The 24,105-nt window shown below is 44.3% G+C and overlaps 1 long non-coding RNA gene across 2 annotated transcripts in view; it reads right to left on the bottom strand.

Moving 5' to 3' along the window:
• The window catches only part of LOC306917427, a 100,174-nt gene that overhangs the window by 18,631 nt on the left and 57,438 nt on the right, over nucleotides 1–24,105 (bottom strand). For both annotated transcript variants that reach the window (XR_013789169.1, XR_013789170.1), the window contains exon 3: nucleotides 3,377–3,466. This is a non-coding gene — a long non-coding RNA (uncharacterized lncRNA). The remainder of the gene's footprint in view (nucleotides 1–3,376; nucleotides 3,467–24,105) is intronic.

Genomic DNA, 24,105 nt, shown 5'->3' with positions numbered 1-24,105 from the left:
AAATGGCTGCAAACATGAAAAAGAAAATACTTTACATTTCCTGTCAGATCCTATTACCCTTTTATGGATACCTGCATTTGCCATAACATCAAAGGTTGTCCACCAGAAATATCTATGACCCAATAGAATCACAACCTATGTGGACACACCGGTCAATTTCTTTGCTGGAAATCCAATATGGCCACCACAATATTAGCCCCCATTAGCCTATAATGCGGGTGAATAGGGCAACATTTTTAACTGAGGGATATTTCCACAAAACTTCACAGGTTGATCAATGATATGAATACCATAATTTTTTGTATTGGAAGTTTCCATGATATCCAATATGGCCACCACAATACTAGCACCCAGAAAATAGGTTTGGCTCTAAATTCTGAACCAGATGAGCTAGAAATACAAACTCATGGTTTCTAACCACGAAAGATATTATTGTTCTGGGGTGTTTCTTTGCAGAAAGACATCCCTCTGGCTGTATTTTGTTTTGTTCTACTGTTTGTTGTGACAATCATCCCTGGCAGGGACGTGCATCGCCAAGCCGGACATCCCTTCCTTCACTGAGTCTGGATGGTCTCTCAGTGACGGGAATGCAGTCCCCTGTCCATCTACAGAGCCAGCCTGGCCTATGTCAATGAACAAGACAATATCATGTAGCTGTATCAAAGGCTGCCAGTAAATGTGCCAGGGACTGGAGACAAGATGCAGCAGGAGCTTCACTCCATTCCTGACTGGGAATGTCTCAGATGCATGCATCTTTCTGTGTGCTCTTTATGGGCCCAAAACCACTGGCTCAACTCCAGTCCGCTCCTCTGACAAGTGTCCTGCTCACTGACAAGAGTGACATCCTAGCACACTGGGAAGAGCACTTCAGTGAGGTCTTAAACAGAGAGTCCTCAATTTCCGAAGAGGATATTGCCACGATACCCCAGCTGCCAATCAAAGCTGATCTGGCTGACCCCCCCCACCAGTGCAGAGACAGTGAAAGCACTCCAACAAACCACTTCTGGAAAGGCACCAGGAGGTGATGGGTTGCCCGCAGACATCTACAAGAATGGAGGCTTGGCACCTGTACCAGGTCATCTGGAAGAGGGGGAAGTCCCTCAAGACTTCAAGGACGCATCCACAGTGCATGTTTACAAGAGGAAAGGGGACAGGGCATACTGCGATAACCATCATGGTATAGCCCTCCTGAGTCCTGAACATCACAGGAAAGATCTTAGCAAGAATCATCCTCAACCGGCTAATCAGCCATGCTGAGAATGTTGTCCCTGGATCCCAATGTGGTTTCCACGGAGGCAGAGGTACCTGTAACATGATCTTTTCCATTTGCCAGCTGCAAGAAAAGTGCAGAGAGCAGAAGGGTCTCTATATGGTGTTTGTCGACCTCACCAAGGCCTTTCACACAGTCAATCGTGAGGGCCTGTGGCAGATCCCTGGCAAGTTTGTCTGTCCAGGGACATTGATCTATCTCATCGCGTCCTTTCATGACAGGATGCCAGCCAGAGTCCAAGATAATGGTGATGCATCCCCAGTCAGGAATGGAGTGAAGCTCTTTCTGCATCTTGTCTCCAGTCCCTGGCACATGAACAGATTTTCTGGCATAGGCCAGGCTGGCTCTAGATGGACAGGGGACCATCACTGAGAGACCATCCACACTCAGTGAAGCGATGTCCGGCTTGGCGATGCACGCCCCTGCCAGGGATGATTGTCAACATAAACAGAGGAAATGCCAACAGAAACGGTAGAACAAACCAAAATACAGCCAGAGGGATGTCTTTCTGCAAAGAAACACCCCAGAACAATAATACTTAATAGAGGGAAATTATGGCTAAAATATTTATCTCTCGTGGTTAGAAACCATGAGTTTGTATTTATAGCTCATCTGGTTCAGAATTTAGAACCAAACCTATTTTCTGGGTGCTAGTATTGTGGTGGCCATATTGGATATCATGGAAACTTCCAATACAAACCATTTTGGTATTCATATCATTGATCAACCTGTGAAGTTTCGTGGAAATATCCCTCAGTTAAAAATGTTGCCCTATTCACCCGCATTATAGGCTAATGGGGGCTAATATTGTGGTGGCCATATTGGATTTCCAGCAAAGAAATTGACCGGTGTGTCCATATAGGTTGTGATTCTATTGGGTCATAGATATTTCTGGTGGACAACCTTTGATGTTATGGCAAATGCAGGTATCCAAAAAGGGGTGGTTTGCCAGGATCTGACAGGAAATGTAATGTCTCTTTTCTTTTTCATGTTTGCAGCCATTTTGACAATATGCAAGCTCAAGAAAATATGTTCCTTCTGTGCCATGAATCTTAGCCAATGGATTAATATTGCTTGTGTTTGCCAAAACAGTCAACAATCATGGTAGAAATCAGGGTAGCCACCATCTTGTAAATATGCACAATAAGGGTCCAGACACACCCAATAATAAAAATAGGTATTCCATTGAGTCTCTCATGGTCAGAAACCATGAAATAGACACCAAGTTTGCATTTCTAGCTCATCTGGTTCAGAAGTTAGAGCCAAAACCTATTTTCTTGGTGCTAATATTGTGGCGGCCATATTGTGGTGGCCATATTGGATTTCATGGAAACTTGCAATACAAAAAATGTTCGTATTCATATCATTGATCAACCTGAGAAGTTTCGTGGAAATATCTCTCAGTTTAAAATGTTGCCCTATTCACCCCCCATTATAACTAATAGGGGCTAATATTGGGGGCGGCCATATTGGACTTTCGCAACAAAATTGACCGAGTTGTCCATATAGGTTGTGATCCTATGGGGTCATAGATATTATTTCTGGTGGACAACTTTGTATGTTATGACAAATGCAGGTCAACCCCCTTTGCCCCCTGGGTATGTCAATTTCAACCATAATCAGTGAGAAGAAATGCATGTGGCTATAGATAATTAACCACGACATTAATAAGTTTGCAGTTGTGCTTCACAGTTACATAACTTGTGAAATAACGAGCAACATTGCAAGGCATGGAACGGTGCCGTGTCATTGTTTCGGCGGCGCGCTGGTCCGACTCGCCACATTACTAACCAGTGGTGGAAAGTAACTAAGTACTTTTACTTCTAATCCACTACATCTCCAAGCCAAAATTTTCACTTTAAAAAATGTACTCCATTACAATTATTTGAAAACTTTAGTTACTAGTTACTTTGGCGATTTAATTTTGATTAGAAAACATACATTAACCACTTCAACCCTATACATTTCGGCCATTTAAAAATAGCCGATCTACAAGCTCACAATGCGTCGCAACGCGTCGCATTGTGAGCTTGACAAAAAGGTCCAAATACACCTTCAATCTTAAACATTCGCGATATCACAAGGAATAATCTTGACGTAGCCTACCTGAATTAATCCATCATGAAAACGATGATTGACTTGCCAACGTTGAGGACCACTGAAGCACAAACATGACTGGGAAACACAGGTGTGGATCTGGAGTGTAACACAAAACAAAAAACAAAACAAAACAACCTCCTGGTCAATACTTGGAAAGCAAACAGCCTATAGATGTCCTCAAATCCTCTCTATTTTACTCAGGCGGCTCGTTATTTCTCTGCACTTTTGTTGTGTTTTCCCCGTGCGTTTCTCCCCGCTTGCCTCGTCAGCTGTTTGCCGTCACCGTTGCTTTCCTCCACATGTGCTTTTGTTTATAGCATGTGTCCCTCGGTTTCCCGCCAGTTTTTACCCCCTTGCGTCTCTCCTGCCAGTTTTTGTCGTGCGTCTCTCAGCTTTCCTTCCAGTTTTTGTCATGTGACCTTGTTTGCTACAGCTGTCAGGCATTTGCAATCATGGGCCTGTATTTAAGTCCTGCTGTTCCTTAATTGCCTCCAGTGCCAGATTGTCTAAACCCAAGCCTAGCATTCTCCAGAGCCGTTATCACAGTGTTTTGACCCATTTTTGTTACCAGACCTATAGCTTTCTCCCCGTTTCTGCCTTCTCTCTGTATTGTGCCTCCAGCCTATTGGAAGTTGTACTGTTGCCCGTCGTATTGACTTCAACCTAGCATTTCTGTTTTTCTTCCTTCCATCTTTGTACTTTTTCCCCGTTGAATTTACTATTCAGTTTTGTACCGTTGCCTGCCTCTATACCTGCTCTGTACCTAGTGTACCTTGACAATTATTTCCAAGTAAAGTCTGTTGACCTTCCGCTGCTCTACCGTGTCTGCATTTGGGTCCACACCGTCCTCAAATTGACACCTCATTATGATTTTTCTTTGCACGTTATAGCTCACTTGTTCCAGCACAAAGGAAGAAATGAATAAACTCAATTTACACAGAACACGCACACACGTGCGTGCGTGAGCGTGCCTTCACACGGGCGTCGTGCGCGCACACACCACACACAGGCCGACAGTCTAATCGGCAATACCGAACAAACAGGCCATTGATTTCCAAGTCATTGTCCACAGCACACACACACAGAATGTATCCCCCCCTTCTGCAGTTAAGTGTGTACGCAGGGACTCCCAGGCAGCCGTTATTGAAAAGCAGTAATTGGCTGGGTATTATAGAATGCTCCAGCTCACGCCTCCAATAATCTGCTAATTGGTCGGCATTGTGATGATATATTATAAGGCGAAAGTTCCATCGTGGATACGATACGGGAAGGGGGGAGTGGCAGAGGCCTTTTTGTGGCCGTCTCATTCCAGTGGTTCTCAGTGTTGTTTTCATCGACTAATACTATAGACTACCTTTTTTCACTGATGAAAACTAAATGGAAACTAAACGAAAATAGGCCATGGTGACTAAAACTATGACTAAACATATTGGCAATGTTGTCAACAAATAAAAACTAGACTAAAATGTTAGGAAGGAACTAGTGGACAAGAGATCTAGTATAAGTCATTTTACACTTTGGTTGCATGCTGAAATAGCAGATCTACAAGCTCACAACGCGTCACGCTGCGACGCATTGTGAGCTTGTAGATCGGCTATTTTCAGCAAGTGTAAAATCTGCCATTACGACGCGGCATCAATGCCCGCCAAAATACACTTTAGTCGACTAAATCACCTGTAGATTTAGTCGACGAAAATCTTATATTTAGTCGACTAAAACTAGACTAAACACTAAAACATTCTGGGTGACTAAAATGTGAAAACTAAAATAGAAATTTGTTTCCAAGAACACTGTTCTCAAACATTGTCATGTCAATGCTTCCCACATTGACATGTATTTGGCCCCACGCGGCGGACGCCCATCTGTTGAGGCAGAGACTACTAAAATAAAATCAGTACATTAAAAACGTAGCGTAAATACACCGGATTTAGCAGAGATGCTATTTTCCATCCGTAGTCCATATTGAACATTGATCACTAAACAAAACTGACATTACAAGACATGAGAGAGGACAGCATACAAACACATCATGCTTTTCAAAACACAGTAAAAGGAGAAAATACTATACATCATCTCATTCCGGGCCAATCACAATTTTGCCATCCTCACCTTCCGTCATCAATGTTCCTCAAATCTGTCCTTAAGAGTATATATATGAATAGAGACGGCACCCGGAGGAAACCCTGAGGCGAAATGGACATAGTGGCCGAATTTGGTATTGCAGCGTGGGCCAAACACATGAACGCGCTGGTCTGTTGACTATCATTGCGCACGTTCATGATGACACGTGAACGCGGTTTCAGTGCAATGGCAGCGCGTTCATGTGTTTGGCCCAATCAATCCCAGAATGCACTCTGTTCCTACAAGGAAGGAGGAGTGAAATCGCCTCATGCGCTTTTGAGCAACTTAATGCAAGTAAATGGGAGGAGGACTCGGGTGACGTCTCTATTCATATATACTCTAAGGTCCATTCATTGTCAATGGCATTTAATGTTTGCGTTGGGACAAAACATTGGATTACATACACCAAAAGCTATTGCTATTGCCCCTCAAAAAAATTATAAAATCGTTCCACATTTTTCAAAATAGCAGATCTACTGTAGAAACTCACAACATGCTGCGGTGCTAAGCGTTGTGAGCTGTTATTCAGTAGTAGTATAGCCCAATCCTAAAATAGGGTTAAAGTGATTAAACAGATTGTGATAAGTCCACAGACTGATGGTAAACTGTTATTAGGTGCAATAGTATCTGCTGTCTGTGTCTCTGAGTGTGTGTGTGTGTGTGTGTGTGTGTGTGTGTGTGTGTGTGTGTGTGTGTGTGTGTGTGTGTGTGTGTGTGTGTGTAGCTTGACAGACGGTGGCCGTGATCTGTGAGACAAATTAAAGAACATTGGTTCCAGATACATTCACATTCATCGTACCCAGTTTAGAACATTGCAGGGTGCATCATGCTGTGGTTAAATATTAACCCATTTTGACCTGAGATCAGATTCTAAAAATGTCTTCTACATCCTGACAGTTTTCTGAAAAAGCTATGTTTCTATGTCAGTCGTTCATAGACATCTATTTTTCAATAATAGCAGACCTACAAGCTCGTAGCGCGCCACTCGGTGGCGCGCTACGAGCTTGTAGATCTGCTATTTTTCAATAGCTAAAGCATAACATAATGCTAACACCAAAAGGGGTTCCCGCCCAAAATTGGTTAAAAGGGGGCAACAGTGGATTTGACAACCAGAGAGCTGGTAAATTAACATTCACTGCAGGGGCAAAAATCGTGCCAAAAACAGAGCGGTGGAAAATCCCATGCTAAAATTGCCAACATGCCAATACGAAGCAATGCCATAACTCGGGAAGCATTACATTTTCAATATTTAGCTGCTGGCTAGGCCGGCCGGCCAGCCAGTTCCGCTAGCATGGTCCAACCGTTTCATCTGGCAGAGCCCAAACAATGCTGACAGATTGACCAACATCAGGCGAACAAAAAGAAGCAGGCCAAGCACACAGCCCTGCTGGGACGCGCGGGTCAACAAAGCATATCGCTTTAACCCATGTAGGCCTGACGTCGAAATTTAAAAAAAAATCAGTTTTCTGAAAAACCTATGTTTCTATATCAGTGGTGTTAAAAATTTCATGTCAAGGACCCCAAAATTGGCCACAGACGCCCATTTGAAAATATGTTATTCCAGGAACCCCTCGGAAGCAAAGATTTTAGTTAAAAACGTTCGCTCTGAAAGAATACACATTCAAAGATTTGCGCCACATTTTCACGATTTTTCAAAAATAGCAGACCTACAAGCTCGTAGCGCGCCACTCGGTGGCGCGCTATGAGCTTGTAGATCTGCTATTTTTCAATAGCTAAAGTATAACAGAATGCTTGAAACACCAAAAGGGGTTCCCGCCCAGAATGGGTTAAGTGGTTAACAGTGAAAGACTCCGGGTGGGCGTTTTTTTTCCTGCTGCCAGCCGCGGGGTGAAGCGAGGACAGCCCCGAGTGCACAATTACCGCCGGGGAACCAAACATTTGCAGCTGTGCGAACCGTGCAATTATATGCAAATTACAAATTGCATCGATTTCCAAACGGAGCTGGCATTGGGAGCAAATTACTTTCGGCAATTAGAACTGTTGCGGAGTGCGCGGGGGCGGGGGGGGGGGTGGGGAAGGGTGACCTGGCCTCACACGATGTGTGTTTTGAGAGGAGTTGAAATGTTATGAGGGGGAAGGGAATGGATCACTGCTGTATACAGTATTGACCCATGCCTTGGGTTAGGTTCATAACTGGTCCTGCTATATCCAAAAGGGAGGCACCAAACTCATTGCTTGGGTATCCGAATATGCTTTTTAAGTAAGTAGGCTCTCTCTCTAGAGAGAGAGAGAGAGGGAGAGCAGGGTTAGGACAAGGACATAGGTCAGAATAGCCAGAATGGAACCATTGTAGTTGTACATCTTCAGCTACACAAAGCCAATATTAATGTTTGAGCTTTATTCCAAACTAAAAGGCCGAGAGCTGTGAGGGCAAAGATTGCCTTTAATCTGCAGCCTTCACTTTTGCACACACAAAAAAAAGATGGGCTTCATCCATGGATTTCTAAAGTTGGTCATTCTAATCAGAATCTGAATCAGGACTCAAGTCAACATTATTATTCGTCACACATCCCAGGTTTAAAGGGTTTTATTTTTGCAGTTTTCAGGGTAAAACGGCGAGAGGGACAGAGCGAGGGAGAGAGACAGGAAAGATATGTACATTCATACACAGCATAAAAACGAAGCGGGGATCTACAGTACATCAGTTAGTCAAGATTCAAAGACATTTTTTACGTCTGTCTACGACCAAATGGGGTTATACTAAACATGCTTCAATGAGGCCACTTCCTGGAAAAAGGGACACAATTGCACACTGGTGTATTTCTATCTCCAAAATATGCCACCGGGTTGACAAGTGGTAGGCTATACTATGGCCTGATTGCCGGTGAAGTGATGTGCATAGTGTGCGTGCGTGCGTGCGTGCGTGCGTGCGTGCGTGCGTGCGTGAGAAAGCGTGTGGAAAATCCTTCTATTATATCCCCCAGCAGGCCACCTATTTGCTTCACAGGAGTAGTCAGACTGTTAAAGGCTGGTGGTGTCCCACTGTCCTTAAATGAGCTGCCGTCAGTATTCTGAGCACTAGAGTGTTAGACTGTCTGCAGTACCATCAATTTATCCCCTTCAACATCCTCACATGTTTACAATGCAGAGGGTCTCGCAAACAATACTGAACGTACTGGATTCATGAAGCGATCTCGATCTGTGGCGGTCGGGCAGAAACCTTGTATGCGTTTGTTTCAACGTTTTATGTTTTTTTTTTTTTGTGAATTCAATTACTATACTTCATTGTACGAAGAAAAAGTGGAATGTCCGCACACGATATAGTTCTGCTCCCGTCTTTTTTATTTCAACCTAAATACAACAACGTTTCGCCCCTTTTCTAGAAACCCCCCCCAGAAGCAAAGGTTTGAGTTAGCTTTTCTATAAAGCCCGGAGGGGCGAAACGTTGTTGTATTTAGGTTGAAATAAAAAAGACGGGGAGCAGAACTATATCGTGTGCGGACATTCCACTTTTTTCTTCATTCAGTCATTTTTTGGGTCCAGCACCGTATTCTGAAACTGGGATATCGTTTTCCTTCTTTACATATACTTCATTGTACCCCAGTGTTCCACAAAGAAATAACTGATCCACAAGCTCAAAACAAATCGCGACGCGACGTTTTATGAGCTTGTAGATCTGCTATTTTCGAAAAGTGAGAGGGGTTATATGTGTCTGCAGGTTTTATAAGCAGTGAACCAATGAAAAGTATCGACACTAGCTTGTGAATAAATAACTACATTGGAAGACAGATTGTTGTTGTTCCAGGGACCCCCCCCCCCCCCCAGAAGCAAAGATTTGAGTTGGCTCTGAAAGAAAGATTTGTGCCACATTTTCACGATTTTTCAAAAATAGCAGACCTACAAGCTTGTAGATCTGCTATTCTTCAATAGCTAAAGCATAACATAATGCTTAAAACACCAAAAAAGGTTTCCGCCCCAAAATGGGTTAGATCAGTACAAGCGAACAGATAACCCGAAAATTATGATTATGACACAATGCACACATCAAAAGACTATCACGCTAAAAGCTACAGTACGACCTCTCATTGATGCCTTCTAACTGTGCTTTATAGTTACTCAGGATAGATGGTGAAGGTGAACAGACTCAAGATTTACAAGACAGATTTCCAAGCCCTTGACTACTACAGCCGAGCTACTGATGCACGTGGACTGGAAACGAATTGAATGTAATTCAAAGTCAGCACAGCCCGCTGCTTTCGGCACTTTAGGGTACAAACGACCAATCATGGCCTTCCCACTAAGGGGCCTTCGAGAGAGAGACCTGAGAGGCAAACAAATCGAGAGAGAGAGAGAGAGAGAGAGAGAGAGAGAGAGAGAGAGAGAGAGAGAGAGAGAGAGAGAGACCCGAGAGGCAAACAAATCGAGAGAGAGAGAGAGAGAGAGAGAGAGAGAGAGAGAGAGAGAGAGAGAGAGAGAGAGAGAGAGAGAGAGACCTGAGAGGCAAACAAATCGAGAGAGAGAGAGAGAGAGAGAGAGAGAGAGAGAGAGACCCGAGAGGCAAACAAATCGAGAGAGAGAGAGAGAGAGAGACCCGAGAGGCAAACAAATCGAGAGAGAGAGAGAGAGAGAGAGAGAGAGAGAGAGAGAGAGAGAGAGAGAGAGAGAGAGAGACCTGAGAGGCAAACAAATCGAGAGAGAGAGAGAGAGAGAGAGAGAGAGAGACCCGAGAGGCAAACAAATCGAGAGAGAGAGAGAGAGAGAGAGACCCGAGAGGCAAACAAATCGAGAGAGAGAGAGAGAGAGAGAGAGAGAGAGAGAGAGAGAGAGAGAGACCTGAGAGGCAAACAAATCGAGAGAGAAAGAGAGAGAGAGAGAGAGAGAGAGAGAGAGAGAGAGAGAGAGAGAGAGAGACTTGAGAGGCAAACAAATCGAGAGAGAGAGAGAGAGAGAGAGAGAGAGAGAGAGAGAGAGAGAGAGAGAGAGAGAGAGGGCAGATTTACAAGCCTGCAGCGTACGGATTGACTCAAGTCATCAGGAGTCGGAGACAGACAGACAGACAGACAGATTGCAAATAATGGAGGCCTATAAACACAGGTACTGAACGGTAGCATCAGTAGCTTGTTGTTCTACTCACTACCTTGAGTGGTGGATTTTGATAGAGCAGCGTTTCGCACTGGAATGGTGTGTTCTCACCCATGCAATGTACAATGTATTAAAGACTCATATTGGTGGTCTGTTGCGTTTAAAGGTTTCATGACATTCATTTTCCTTCCTTTTTTCTTTTGGGTTTCATGACCTCAATTACACCTAAAAAAAACCTGAACTTTGAACATTCAGTGGATTTTCTGTGGTTTTCTCTGGGGTTTGGAAGCCTTTTGAGCTGCAATGACAACAGGCAAAACAGTGAAACAGTGGCATCTGCTGGCAAATCCCATTGACATACAGGTATATGGGATTTGCAGGCTGTGACATCACAAACGGCAGGAAAATCAGAGCACTTGTTTGAGCCAGAAAACCCCAGACCACAGAGAATTTACTGAATGTTAAAAGTTCAGATGTTTTGGGTGCAATTGAGATCAGAAAATAAAAAATAAATAAAAAAATTGGATTCCTTTAATTTCAGTACGGTACATGAAAATCGACGTGCACTGTGGCGGCTTGAAACTTGCTTGAGATAGTAATCCAACAGACCAAGTTTAAACTTCATGGGTGCCTTTACTTTTGGCCGAAGTTGCATTATCGTTGGGATTTAACGCATTTTAAAAAAGCACAGAAAATAGTCTGCTACACAATGATTTATGAATTATATTAAAACGTCATGCCTTCTTAACTATGCAGTGGGGTTTATCCAAACATGAACTGAAGTAAGTTCGGGGACAGTTTAATGAATTTGGGTGAAAATGTACACGAATGCAACAACAAAGCTATTACTGTTGACGTGAATTGATGCAGGTATGGTCCTATAAGTCCTGGAACCCATGATTTATCCATGCTGGGGATTACGGTTTACCATTTTCTGTGTACCTACCCGTACAGAAATGCGTATAAAACAATTGCATTTCATTAAACAGTAAACAGTGCATGCATGCTCAATTTGACTCAATGTATTCCTCAGTGGGAATCCATAATGTTCCCCACAGTGGTTTCTACAAGGCTATAGGCGCATATATAACTTTTATTATATTTATATTTTGAGATAGTTTATTGGGGTCGTACTGTACAGAATAGACTGTAGAGAGAGACTGATCAATATTGCAGAATAGGCTGGAAAGACTGATCAATATGTTTGGTGCGGGAGTTGTAGGGCTCGCCGATTGGTTGGCTGGATTTGTAAGGAGGATTATGAAGGATGGGATGGACACAATGAACAACAGGAGCAAGACGTTGAGGTGATTAGCACCAAGTGTTATCAACCACAAGAATAGAACAAATCAGAGCATCAGAGTAAGTTGATTAATAACACATCAAAAGCAATACATCCATCCATCCATCCATCTTCAACCGCTTATCCGTAGTCGGGTCGCGGGGGCAACAGCTCCAGACTTCCCTCTCCAGAGCAACATTAGTGACTTCCTCCTGTGGGATTCCGAGACGTTCCAAGGCCAGTGAGTCGATGTGTTTCCTCCGACTGCGCCTTGGTCTGCCCCGGGGTCTCCTCCCAGTGGGACGTGCATCGAGGACCTCCCTCTGGAGACGCCCCAGAGAGGCATCCTAACCGGATGCCCGAACCACCTAAGCCGACTCCTTTCCAGGCGAAGGAGCAGCGGTTCTACTCTTAGTCTCTCTCGTGTGACTGAACTTCTCACCCTATCTCTGAAAAAATCACACCCGTGTGAACTGAGTGGTGCAACTACACATTTATTGTTATAGTTACTGTACATTAGAACCAGGAAAGCATCTGTGTCATAAGTACTCTCCGCATGAATTCAGTCTCAACAGTGTCACTCTGACGTGATGTCGGTGATGTCAGTGACGTCACATACTAATCATAGCAACCATGCTCACCCGTACAGGCACAAACACACACGGGTACTAACAAAGCCAGTTGTTGGAGTGGTTTGCACCACTCAAAAAGCAATACAATCACTTGAAAATAGACATTGAACACTGCATTGATAAATACAAAGGGGATTCACGAAATCATCCAACTGGGTCTTCAATATCTAGGTAAGTAAGAACACAAATAAAATCAGCACAACTAATTTCCAGAGAAACGGAATAAATGCAGAAATCCAACAGAAGGCTGCATTCACCAGTGTGTTCGCAGCACACATGTATTCAACGTTGAACATAAACGGGCCACAAGGAGTTGTTCTGTACGTTTACAACTTAAATTACTGATTATAATTCTGCCTCTAATTGTCCCTTTTCTCCCTCTCATTCTCGTTTGCCGCACGCTCTCTCCTGCGCTCAACGGCGTCCCTGGGAATACCCTGGCTGTTAGAGCCGAAATAAAACTAATGAGGGATGCAAAACAAGTCGGGTAGAGAGAACCTTTCGTTCTTGAGGCTACATGCCTCTCAAAGCATTTTGGACTGATGTCGAAAAGCCTTCTAAATCCTAACAGTTTTCTGAAAAACCTATGTTTCTATGTCAGTGGTGCCCAACCTTTTTCATGTCAAGGACCCCCAGAATTATCTGTATTTTGCTGCGGACCCCCATCTGAAAATATGTTGTTCCAGGGACCCCCCCCGTTATATTCAAAGATTTGAATATAACAGATCAAAAATAGCAGATCTACAAGCTCATAGCACTATGAGCTTGTAGATCTGCTATTTTTATATAACATAATGCTTAAAACACCAAAAGGGGTTCCCGTTCAGAATGGGTTAAAGCCGTGGTTCCCAAACCTTTTCATGTCAAGGACCCCCAAATTGACAGTAATTAGCCCGCGGACCCCCATTTGAAAAGATATGCCAAGGACCCCCATGAGAGAAGATTTGTATGGCTCTAGCAGTGATTTTCAACCATTTTCATTTCAAGGACACCCCTGGTTTGACCTGAATTACGATGGCATTTCTATCTCTGGGTCCCCAATGCATATTGTAAAATCACTGTTAATTTAACAGTAAATGGTAAATGGTGCATTTATATAGCGCCTTTATCCAAGGCGCTTTACATAGATTGTGCATCAATTCACCCATTCACACACACATTCATACACCGATGGTGGCAGAAACCATGCAAGGCACCAACCAGCACATCAGGAGCAATTTGGGGTTCAGTGTCTTGCTCAAGGACACTTCGACACTGACTCTGGGGGAGCCCGGGTTCGAACAGGCAACCTTGCGGTTACCATCCAGCCACTCTACCCCTGAGCTACTGCCGCCCCACAGTGATTTGCGTCGCGTTGTGAGCTTGTAGATCTGATATTTTCGGCCAAAACGTGCCCTCTTATGGAATTTCAGCCCCCGTCTCTCTAACACTATCTGCATGTGCCTGAATAGAATTGCAGGATGAACCCGGTCCAATATACAATATTGTGGACGCTTTACTTGCAGAATGGCAGGTTTACAGCAGCACTCTCATCAGGTTGCACGATGACATCCACAATAGCAGTACAGCTAGGCTGTTATACAACTCACGCATATACAAGGACACACTTAAAAAGACACCGTATACATACAGTCTCTGTGGCTGTGGACAAAGGAAGGATTGGAGGAATATCACTCGACGTCCATACTCTCTGGGATCCAGAACACAACTACTTCAAAACATACTCAGAACTCCCTGTCGTTTTTTTTGTTCAGCCTTACTAATGGGAGCCGGTAGCTCTCTACACATAATGTCACTCAGTTCAAAACCCCTTTATTTGGTCATGCTGGGTGTAAGGAGCCTCTAGTGGCGGGTAGTGGAGCGCAAGTAAGATGGCTTTCTTTTCTTTTCTTTTTTTGTTTGTGCTGCTGCCATGTACGTCTCCCTTGGCAACTGTGAGTTTTCTTAATTGCGACAGGACCAGTAAGAGCAGCAGTTTCAAGAATGTGCCTCGCAGTGTAACTCACCAGACTAGAGGAACCTCCCTCTCCCTCTCTCTCTCTCTCTCTCTCTCTCTCTCTGACATTTGTCCAGTGCTGTGGAGATATTAACAATATATGCACAAATGGACGAGGAACAGACAAAACACACAAAGTGCATCTTTATCCTCAACACCCACACACGTACAGTAAGGGCACGCACACACTGACACAAAACCAACAGTACAAATTGCGTTCGCACGTATACGTATGCACGCACGCACGCACACACATCATCATTTTTCTTCTATGCTTGCGTGGGTGGTGGGGGGTAGACATTTTGTCCTCACAAGTCACAAGTATAGCATACACCGTACTGTGGTATCAACACACAGCAGGGCACCGTTCAGCAGGGGGGGAGACACACGAGAAAGCGAGGCCCACTCACTCACTCACTGACTGGGGGGATAGTGATTGACTGACCGAGCCACAGTCTGATCTGCGTCAGACTGTGTACGAGACTCTGAACTGTGCTGCAGGCAATTACTTTGTTTTAGAGAGGAAGAAACAGTGAGGGGGAGGGTGGGGGAGAGGGAGAGAGAGGTGGAGAGAAAAGAAGGCATGGGGAGGAGGAGGCTGGGCTGTGCAGCGAAATAACAGTGGCATCTGGTGGTTGGAAGCGGTATGACATGAGAGGGAGAACTGATGATTCTCTCAAAAGTAAAATGAACACTTTTACAGTGTTGGAAATACTTTGATGTGTATGCAGACGCATGCACGCACGCACGGACGCACGCACGCACGCATGCACGCACACCGTTGCGTTTTGTGACAACCCTTACCCCACATTAATATCGCAATATATACAACTACACTGACATTTATGAATTATCCATTTCATTTTCCAGTATTTTTGTCTCATTTCCTTATCCAAGAGGCAAATTATAGGTGAAAATTAGTTAGTTTCACAAATTGAGATTTTGGACACAATACGTTTGAGGTCTTTCTATGCATGCGTGCGTGCACGTTTGTGTAGGTAGGTACTGTATGTGTGTGTGTGTGTTGGCATGCTTTGTTGTTTGGGTTAAATGCTTTGTGTCCAACTTTTTTGTTGTTTCTGCAGAGATGCAAAAATACTGTCCATTGTTTCTTTTCTTTTTTTTTCTGCAGACCTAGGTAAAATAAACTTGCATGTGGCATCAAATATTAATAAGCCGGCCTGGACTTACTTGACATCTTTGGACAACGTATACAGCCTCATCACTTCGACTCAGAATGTGTTGTTTGCCTTTGTATTCACCCAGAGAAGAATTGCCTTTGTCCAGCGATATTTATGGGAACAACTGCTGAGTTGTAAAGTTTATTAATGAAAAGCATGAAGAACATTCTGTTTGAAAACCTTAGTTCTCAAACATTTTCATGTCAAGGACCACAAAAGTATATTTGGCCACGGCAGGGACGGATGAACCCCCATGAGGGCCCCTGGGCCCTCTATTTTTTTGGGGGCCCCCCATAGCGCCTGCACGCGTGACATTTTCGGGGGTTTTCAAAAAATGTATGGTCTTATTTACCTAAATCTAACACAATCAACGGCCAATGAAGGGCCACAGGAGCCCTTGTCAGGGCCTCAAACAGTACTACAGTTTCCCCAAAGGGCCCCTGGGCCGGGGCCCCATCGGCCCAATGGCTAATTTGGCTCTGAGCCACGGACACCCATTTAGAAAGATTTTGTGCCAGGGACCCCTCCCCTGGGACCCCACTATGAGAACCAGTGGGATGGACTATATCTCCATGAGACCAGTTGGGATGCACACAATCCCAGCAAGCCAAATGACGTCATGATGACGTTACGATGACGTCCTGCGGTGACGTTCAGGACTATAGGCCAGATCACAGCCCATTTACGTCATTTCAAGGATGTCTTTGCCAGGTGAAATAATATAGTTTATTCTTTTTTATGCTTTTCTTTTTCTTTTCGTACTTCATCATACAACAGTGTCGCACAAAAGCAAAAATAGAAGAAAAGAAATTACTGCTACATCTGCTTATTTTGCTATAATGGCAAGACATCTATGTGAAAGTGGTTAAGTCATGGGTTTTAAATATTGAACCAATGGAAAGTTTTAACAAGAGGTTGTGGCTGAAAAAACATAACTATGTTCGATCCATTTGGAACTCAAGGGTTGTTTTTTTTCCCATTGTGCTGCAAAGTTATAGTTTTGGACATGAGGTTTCCGCCCGACAAGAACGATAGGCAGGCAGAGTTCTCGTTCATTTGTGTTAGTAATACCTCGTGACCCATATCATGACGTCTGTGTATACATCTGTCTGTCTCTAAGCCAACAACAAGATGCGTCATATGGCTCAAGGCCATTTATGACATATACAGTATACACATTATTTCAAAGAGCATTCATCCCTGAAAATTTGTGCAGGTCTGGTTGCCAAGCAACGTTCCATCTTAAGTCAAGCGCACATGAACATGCACGCCCCCACGTGCATGCGCGCGCGCGCGCGCACGCACGCACGCACGCACGCACGCACGCACGCACACACGCACACACGCACACACACACACACACACACACACACACACACACACACACACACACACACACACACACACACACACACACACACACACACACACACACACACACACACACACACACACACACACACACACACACACACACACACAAAAGTGTGGAGGTTATTGTTTATGACACTCCAATAAATTTTACTTGACACGCATACGTTTGCTCTCCCTCTCTTTATTACTACGCCGGCTCACAAACACACTGCCAAAAAAAGAGCATGCATGCCCAGTGACCATTCCTTGGAGTAGGGGTTCCCAAACCTTTTTGGCCCAGGTACCCCTTGGGGGGTCTTTTTCCAGGTACCCCCTCATCCTCGCAACACCAATAAGCATATTTGCAACCTTACATTTAGATGCCATTGGAACTATTTGTATTAAAACTTTTCAATCAAAGTCACAACACATTTTCACAACATTTATTTAAGATGCTATCTTAGAATAGACTAGAATACCTATTTGACAGTGCAGAAACATAATTGCCTTACTTGATGCATCAATTAAGCGTCAACGACCATCAGCTGCAGGTCACAGTCACTCAGCCTCTTAGGCCCCATTTACACTGGCAGACAAATCTAGCCTGAATCAGATCTGTGCCACATCAAGATTGAAATCCGATTGGTTTAAATGGTCACATGACTCATTTAGACAAATCAGATTCCAATCTGGATGTGGCTCAGATCTGATTCAGGCTGGATTTGGCTGCCAGTGTAAATGGGGCCTTTAGAGTGCCTTTGCAGTTACTCTGCAAGTGACTGCATGGAGTCCGTTTCATTTCTATCCAAAGGCCCTTGAATGATGGAATATGATTAAGGGTTACTGAGATTATGGTAAACTCGGAATTATTTCGCGGACCCCCTGGCTATGCGTCGCGGACCCCTGGACCCCACTTTGGGAACAACTGCCTTGGAGGAGAGAGAGAGAGAGAGAGAGAGAGGGAAAGAAAGGATGCATTTCATTCCCGCGCCGGGAGAGATCATTAATCACTTTAGCTAACAGCCTGGAGTAAACAAATAGTGCTCTTTTTTCCTGACCTGTTGTGTGCGGCTGAGGAGGCCCGTCTCCGCGCCGGGAAACATCGATACAATTTTAAGAAATCAAGTCCTCTTTAATCGAGTTGACCCTCCCTAGACCCATTTAGCCCCCCAATGATTCTGGTCTGCTCTGTCGCTTGGTTTCAGTCTTTTTTGTCTTTTTCGGAGTAGGAAAACTATTTATTATTTACAATTTAGGCATTTAACCCATTTTGACCTGAGATGAGTTTTCTGAAAAAGCTATGTTTCAGTGGTTCTTCGATTTTTTCAAAAATAGCAGACCTACAAGCTCGTAGCGCGCCACTCGGTGGCGCGCTATGAGCTTGTAGATCTGCTATTTTTCAATAGCTAAAGCATAACATAATGCTAACACCAAAAGGGGTTCCCGCTCAAAATGGGTTAACAGACGCTCGCACCTTACAAGTGCGAGGTTGTAATAAGCAGAGAAATCATTAACTCTAGTCTACAGTGCTAACAACAAGGCAAATAATGTAGAGTTCAGAGAGAACAATTGATGTACCGCTTCAAAGAGATCAGGATAGCAAACATCAAACCTAGCATTTGTCTAAACCAGTGGTTCCCAAACTTTTTCATGTCAAGGACCCCCAAATCGACACTAATTAGCCCACGGACCCCCATTAGAAAAGATATGCCATGGGACCCCCCCCCCCCCCCCCCCCCCATAAGAGAAGATTTTTACGGCTCTGATTCTCAACCCGTTTAATTTCAAGGACCATAGTTTGACATGCATATTAGTCTACCGACCCCGATTAAATGGCATTTCTATCTCTGAGACCCCAATTTATTATTGCAAAATCAATGTTAATTTAACTGAGAGAGTGTACGTACGGGTCCGTTTGGTTCCATTTGTACACTCTTTGATTTACAGACCCATAAGGGTCCATTTGGTTCCTAACTATCATTTAGCTGGGGACCCCCTGGAACTCCCTCAAGGACCCCTGGGGGTCCCCGGACCCCACTTTGGGAACCACTGGTCTAAACAACACGCTGCTAGTCAGAAGCTATAGTCTTCAGACTGCAGCGGGAAGCTGGGATGGAGTTCTGCAGTTCTGACTGCAATGGGGAATTCATTCCACAGTTTGGGAGACAGGAGGGAGAAGAGAGTCTATGTGATATCAATCTTTATGACAACCTGAACCTCTATGTCAGGGGTTCTCAACCCGTGGGTCGCGACCCCTCGGGGGGTCGCCAAATTATTTTAGGGGGTCCCCAAATTATTTTCAAAAAAAAAAAAAAAAAAAAAAGATTTATTTTTAAATTTTATTTTCACTTTTTTTCAAAAATAGCAGACCTACAAGCTCGTAGCGCGCCACTCGGTGGCGCGCTATGAGCTTGTAGATCTGCTATTTTTCAATAGCTAAATTATAACAATGCTTAAAACACCAAAAGGGGTTCCCGCCCACAATGGTTTAAGGTTATTGTAGCAGTCAATTTATATTGGGGGTCGGGAGGGGGCGGGGCGGGGGTCCCGAGACATTGCCAAAGCCAAAGGATGGAGCCTAGTAAAGATAGAGCCCTGGGGGACTTCGGTCAACAAAGTACATCGGGTTTATAACCACACAAACCTTTAGCATCTCTATATTGTTGGGTGAACATTCTTCAATAAACTAGCAGATTGCACAGCTTGTATACAGTATCAGTGATTTTCAGCAAAGAGATATTTGGTGTTGTGGGTGGAAAGGAGCAGACTTAGTATGGACCATTAGGTCATGTGAGTGATGTTACCCCTCTCATGGACAAAAACGGCGGAGGAATCCACCTACTCTAATCTCTTCTGCGTCATCGTCGAGCGCGGCATCCACAGATCACCGCTTGACAGCGTAAGCTAATGGGGCCTTGTACTTTCATTCCCCGAAGATTCGACAGACTACCATTTACCTATTCCACCCCGTGCTCCCCTGTCAGCTGCTATGAGGAGTCTATCTATGAGGAGTGCTATCTTTGTTGAAAGGAGAATTATTATTTGGCTTTGATCTGAAGGGAAAAAATGAATTAAAGTTACTCCCAGCACCTCAATCCTTTGTATAACCTCATCTGATGAAACCGGAGCCATGTCATTCTATTCTGTTTGGGCCTGTAGTCAGCTTCTACCTTATGTAGGCCTGTCTGTATGTGTGTTTGTGTATGTATTTATCTAACTATAAATGCATTAAAACTATGCCTGTGTCTGTCTGCATGAGTGTGTGCACCTGCCGACTCGGCCCACGCATGCATCGCCATATGCGGAGTCGTATGAACAGCATATCCCTCCCCAAAAAATCGCTGATAAAACCACAAATCCCCATATATGGATCCCAGCAAGCACAGTCAGGACCTGGAGGAATTAGTGACGTCTCTATTGGGGCCAAATCAAGTCAAACCAAGACTAGTCAGATCTGGTTTCCTGATTTCAACCAACATACATTCTGCCCACTAAGACGGACGTCCCTGGATGAATGAAAGAGAGAGTCCGATAGAGGCCAGATCAACTTAAGTCATATCATAACTATTCAGTCAGATCTGGCCCAGAATAAGCTATATTATTTCAACTGGTGAAGACGTCCTGGAAATTACGTAAAGATCATCCCCATATGGGCTGTGATCTGGCCTAGTCCTGAAGGCCCTGAACGTCGCCGGAGGACGTCGTCATGACGTCGTCATGACGTCATTTGGCTTGCTGGGGACAGAGTGTAGAGTAGCGGTGTAGAGTAGCGGCACACTTTGATGGGCTATAGTTCCAAACATTGCTCCTATGGCTGGAACTATCCCATTGAGATAGAATGAGCACTTCCGCATTCCATTGTTACAATGGAAGTCAACGCTAGTGTCGCCACTCTCTTACTATATTACACTGGCTGGGGAATACAGTAGTAAACTGATGTCATCCTCAACAGGATGCTCATATTTCTGCCTGAAACCAAACTCCATAAATAGTGACTTTATTGAGTTGTGCTTGAAATGTACTGAAAATTCTGCAAACTGTTAATAAATACTTCAATCAATCAATCAAACTTGCTGAGGAGCTCGAGCATACAGAATTTGTACGTGCGTGCGTATGAGTGAATGCGCGTTTTCCCGTGCACGCGCGTGCGTGTGTGTGTGTGTTGTGGGTATAAGTGACGCGAGAGAGAGGGGAGAGAAAGCGAGCGAAAGACAAGCAAAAAGAGATTGACTCGAGTTCACTCTGCCATCCCATGCGTGAGATGAGGCTTCTAATTTCACATTGTTTTGCTTGGCTGCATTAAATATTCCATTACAGTAATATTTCTTTTTTTGTTTGCTGCTTCTTTCCTCTCTCAATGAATGAACAGCTCAAGGAGAGAGAGAGAGAGAGAGAGAGAGAGAGAGAGAGAGAGAGAGAGAGAGAGAGAGAGAGAGAGAGAGAGAGAGAGAGTGCCTGCACTGGGAGTCAGTACGCAATGCAATGAGATTATGAGGGGAGAAGAGAGGGTTTGTGAAAGGGGAAGGTTTTGATGTGAACATTTTATTTCCGGGTGGGTTGTTTTAATTGACCTCACACCACCTCATCCCATCTGGGTCGCACACCATGGGCCTATAAGAGAAGACTACTACGGAGTGAGACATACAAAAGGAGAAGGACGAACAATGGATTGGAGGGGTGTGGAAGTGGTGTTTGGAGGAGTGGGTGCTGCTGAGTCTTATTCTTAATTCATGGCCTGGGCCGTGGCTCAGCGGTCCTAGGCACCTTGGCTGGTAATCCAGTTTGGCAGTGTGCCGCGGGTTTGACTCCCAATCCCGACGGCCTTTACTGCATGTCACCCCCCATCTCTCTCCCCATTTCCCGCCTATCTCTACTGTCTATCACTCCATAAAAAATGTAAAATAAAACGTAATTCATAAGCTTACATTTTTCTTAGTGCTTGGCGATATGACTTCAACTCAATATCATCACGATTATTTAAAACTTTGCCTCGATTATGATTAGTAATATATATATAGCAAAAAACAAATGTATAGCCTATATATTTATTAAATACTACATTGTGTAGTATGTAACTTTCCTGTTCTAGCCCGGATTTGAACCTTTGAGATTGACACCGATCTCCTGATGCAGACTCACTTAAACCCCAACACTATAACCTTTTTTTGGGATTAGCTTAATTCCCAGACCTCTGTTCACCTTTTGGAAGCTTCTTCAGATAGGGAAGGTTCCAGCTGGCTCTACCCTCTACTAATGAGCTATTTCCATTCCTCTGACCTCTCAGTGGCCGCATTTACATTGACGTGAAGAAGTAGAGATCGGGCCTGGGCCATGGCTCAGTGGTCCAGGCACCTTGGCTGGCTGGTAATCCAGTCTGGCAGTGTGCCGCGGGTTCGACTCCCGATCCCGACGGCCTTTACTGCATGTCTTCCCCCATCTCTCTCCCCATTTCCTGTCAGCCTACTGTCTGTCCCTCCATACAAAATATAAAATAAAGAAAAAAGAAGTACAGATCGAGCCGGTGGCCTATCATTCCTGTTGCCAACGTCCTCCGCCTCGTGTTCCGCCTCTTTGTATTGCCCTCGCTCACTCTCTTGACCACTTGCATTTGAGAATGACTGACACAGGCTATATACCTATTTGGCATTGTATAAGAATGTAATAAATAGAAGCTAACATTTAAAATGGCTTGTTTGCTTTTGGTGAATAAGTGCTGTGAACTTTAAGGATTGCTGTTTGGCAGCTCCCCTTTTTAAGTTATTCCGCTCGGCAAGGGTTTTGGTCCTTGAAAGGTTCTTGTATTCAATAAAAATGTTTCATAACAGTTGCACACATATTGCCAACTTGTGAAAGTGTGTCTGTGACGCATTTGTGCGTGCATGCGAGAGAGAGAGAGAGAGAGAGAGAGAGAGAGAGAGAGAGAGACAGAGAGAGACAGACAGAGACAGATTAGCACCCAGTGGCGTTTCCAGGAATTACATTTTGGGCAGGCACGATGTGTTAATTGTCGTCCCCCCGCGCGCAATCAGTAGCACTAAAGGTTTTCAAAGAGATATACCTGCCAGACAGTATAGGATACAAAAGGCTGAAAGGCGTGCATTTGCATTCGAACGGGTGATTGAGGGTCGCGATCTATACACGCAACGGCCAATCAGCTGTCCACTAATAGTTCTCAGGTCTTGTTTTTGTCCTAGTGTATGGATTTTGGCCAGGAAGAAAATGGATTTGGACAGGCACTGCCTGTCCTCGCCTTATTGTAGATACGCCTCCGTTAGCACCCTCTGTTCTCCACTTAAAAGTTTAGATTTTCCAGAAACTTGAATACTTAACAGTCACCCTCAACCCAATCCGAGAACCCATTGGCAAAACATAAAGGAAAGAGCACCCTCTTATCCTTGAATTTGATGGCGAGTCAACAGTCTGTCTCGAGAGACTATATACCCTCACCCTGGATCTGAAGCTCAGTGTACTTATACTGGCCATTGACACCAGTGAGCTTATAGCCAGACTGACAATGTCAACGTTTTCTCTCATCGTTTCAATTTGGCCTCAGGTTGTTGTCCATTTAAAACATTGTTTTGAGGTTATTCAGATGAAGCAAGGCTTTGTTAAACAAAGACCGGTCGACCTACAAACGTTGTCTTGTGCATCCACTGAAGAAGCTCTGGTGCACTTCAAGCACTTGCATCATCCTTTGATGCACTTGCATCCTTTCCATTGCCTGTGGCTGGGTCTGTAGCAGAGCCAGATTTTGGTTGACAGCGATTGCCTACATGCCATCTGGACCTTGGGGGAAACTCTTTCCATCTTCAAGCAAGCTCTGGACTGGAGGTTTCGAGAGATGCTCACATGCTGGAGCTAGCCTATGATGAATAAAGTAAAGCATATATATAAATAATCCTGGTGGTCCTACGTGGTGATATATATAGACCACATGCATGTAGCTCTTCAAGATTGTTTCTGCGTTAAAGCAGAAATCACTTTGCTCCAGCAAGTCCTTAACTTTAAAAGGTATCTTCAGTGAGTTCACTTAATTCAAACATCACTTTTCTTTTTTTGTGATAATCCTCCCTACTATAGAGTGTGCGTACCATATAAGGAGTTCCTCCCTGTCCCGAGTTCACCCC

This window comes from Electrona antarctica (assembly GCF_951216825.1).
Source record: "Electrona antarctica genome assembly, chromosome: 24".
NCBI classification, from domain to species: Eukaryota; Metazoa; Chordata; class Actinopteri; order Myctophiformes; family Myctophidae; genus Electrona; species Electrona antarctica.
Note: the sequence above shows the minus strand (reverse complement) of the source record. Positions and strands in the feature narration are given on the sequence as shown.